We start from the raw sequence: 2,733 nt of genomic DNA on the forward strand, positions 1-2,733 counted from the left end.
CTGACAGCTTTTGTTAGCCAGTGCCAAACACTTCACATCACACTTCACACAATGCGCTCGGAAAATAAACGCAGCGTGGCCTGGACACTGGCTGACTACCAAATATCCTTCCATAGTCGAGATGTCTCTGCTGCACACCACCATTGCACTATGGTCCCAAATCCCGATTTGGTGGCATAAAGTCCAAAATTTCATGGAAGAAAATCTGAATTTTTTTTTTATATATTTAAACTAGATACCCTAGATAGAAAGTATCAATAAATATTTTTGTCAAAAATGCAATCTTGCAATTTTTACAGATGTTTAAAGTCAGGTGATTGAGCAGCTGATTTTTGTGACAAAATTGGCGGGAAATTTTTAATAACTTTGAGCGCTTGGCAAATCTAAACTAAACAATATTTTTCTATTATTTAAAATGGATATTAAAGTTGGAGGTATGTTAATTACGAATAATAAACACAGTTTGTGTGGTAATTTGATTAACGTTATATATTTGTACTGTTTTGTGTTGTCCAAGGAAATCAAAAAGCTGACAAAAGTGTTCGTCTTCTGTAGAGGAAAAAAAGGTGTTCTGCGTATTTGTGCGTTGTTTAATGTATGTTAAACAATAGTAGACACTTTATATTAAATTTTAATAATAGTTTGGTTTGCGGCTTTTTGCGGCTTTTCCGATGCTTTAATTATTTAGATGTGCTTGAATTCTGTCACGCCACGTTGCTGGACGTGTGGATGGACAGCGGGCGCCACTCTTCCGCGCTGGTTGAACTTGTATTTGGTCAAATAGATGAATGTACACTGAGTGACGACAAAAAAGAGAGCAATAAATAAAAAAACAAAAAAAAAAAAAAAATTTAAATAAAATATCACGTATACGTCATGATGTCTATATGGGCATTGGAGTAGGCGTGGTCAAACTTACTTGAAAGTTTGCTTAAATATTTAGAGTGGTCTATTAATGAAGTATGCCAAGTTTCAGCTCGATAGATGCAATATTCGATTTTATGCCACCAAATCGGGATTTGGGACCATAGTGCATTGGCCACTAAGCGATATCCAACAACATCTGTGTGAAAAGTCAATTTGTTCTGTTGCCGATATAAGTGTCAACTGTTGCAATTAAGTTAATTTCAATGCTCCAGTTAAAGCATTTACTTTGAAATTATTGCTGATATGTGAGATTTACTTTTGTCATACTTACTGTGAATTCAACCCATACTGCGCTTCGTTTGTGAATGAATTTATATGAAAGCAATAATATTTTGTAGGCATTAATCAATAAATTCCATTGCCAAACATTTAAAACATATTTGCATATTTATATTATGCTCAATATATTTTTTATAAGTAAGGAATTTCATTTGAAAAGTATTATTCATTAATTAAAGACAATGTTTCATTAATTCATCAAACAAAACTTTTGTGGGAGTTTACTTCAAGGGATAAAGATGCGTTATCCAGAAGGTCATGTTGAAGTTGTAAGTAAAATATTTAGTGCATAAAAACCGCCATTGAGTATTTAAAGCCATTTCAATGTCATCGACAGGCAGGCCACAATTTATGTCCTTTGCACCAAACTCAAATTACTCACATTATCTACGCACTTCCCCACACATCACACAAATCTATATGTCAACTCAATGTCCTCCAACCTCTCTATCTTTGCAGGCTTCTGGGTGCTGGGTTTATTGACCTAGACGCCAGGCGGAGCTGAACGACAAATTGCATGAAAAGCGTGAAGCAAAAGTTGGGAACATATGGAAAAGTCGAAGTCGACTGCTTCGGTTGATAAGAACATTTTGTGTCTTATTAATACAGAGATATGTATGTATGACTGCACAGCCTACAGTGAGTATTTCTTTTGGAGAACTGTTTGGCATTCTCACATACAGACACAGACACATCCGTAGACAGTATTCCCTGTAAAGGATATCAGACTGTTTTGTTAAGATGACCACCCTTGGCTGTGTCCAAGGAGATTTATTTGTTGGGCGTTAATCCCCTGCGGCCTAATACATCATTTCAATTTGTTGCAAGTCGTGTTTATTTGCACAAGTTTTCATATGAGGCTGGAGAAAAAAAGGAAACTCAAGATGAGAGGGATGCTTCTGAGGAAGCGAAGAAGAAGATTGCCAGCCATCGGCTAAAACTATTTCACTTATTTACTTTCATAACTTGCAAATTGTCAACTTATTGTTGGCTCGCCATGGAGCGAAGGATGGCAAAAAACAAAACTCTCCTCAAAGTAGTGCGGAAAGTTTTCATGCTGCGGCAGTTGCTCGGGTAAGTGGCTTATTATTGGCCACTGGGTGGTGTGTCACGGGTCGTGCCAGCACTTACAGTTCGTTACAGTTTTCCGTTCGTGTCTTTACTTCATTGTCCCTTTTATTTCTCTTCCGCTCTTCTGACGGCATCTGATGCTGATGCTGATGCCCATATCTTATGGTTTGTTACTTAGGTGTGTATATATAATTTAATTAGCTTAAAAGTCCGGCTCTGGTTCTGACTCTGATGCTGACTCTGAATTGTAAGCGCGTGCCAGTGATTTATTTTGACAGCTGGCTATAACTACTTTGTGCAGCCTTACAACTGTATTAGCCAAATAAGTTATCAGCTATCGAAGTGAGAGTCCGAGGGTCGCACATGAAAGGTGGATACATTATTATGTTGGCATGCATGTGATGTGAAGTTATTGTGAAAACTACACTTATTCAAAGCTGATTGTTAAAGAGCTTC

At 37.1% G+C, this 2,733-nt stretch overlaps 1 long non-coding RNA gene across 2 annotated transcripts; it reads left to right on the forward strand.

Moving 5' to 3' along the window:
• The first annotated feature begins 310 nt into the window (after nt 1-310).
• On the forward strand, nt 311-981 carry LOC132792261 (uncharacterized). 2 transcript variants are annotated; one of them, XR_009632982.1, is made up of 3 exons: nt 311-434; nt 518-595; nt 642-981. It is a non-coding gene; the product is annotated as an uncharacterized LOC132792261 (long non-coding RNA). The 2 variants fall into 2 exon arrangements; XR_009632981.1 differs by having other exon boundaries at nt 330-434; nt 689-974.
• Nucleotides 982-2,733: the final 1,752 nt, after the last annotated feature.

The sequence above is a fragment of the Drosophila nasuta genome, chromosome 3 (genome assembly GCF_023558535.2).
Source record: "Drosophila nasuta strain 15112-1781.00 chromosome 3, ASM2355853v1, whole genome shotgun sequence".
NCBI lineage: Eukaryota > Metazoa > Arthropoda > Insecta > Diptera > Drosophilidae > Drosophila > Drosophila nasuta.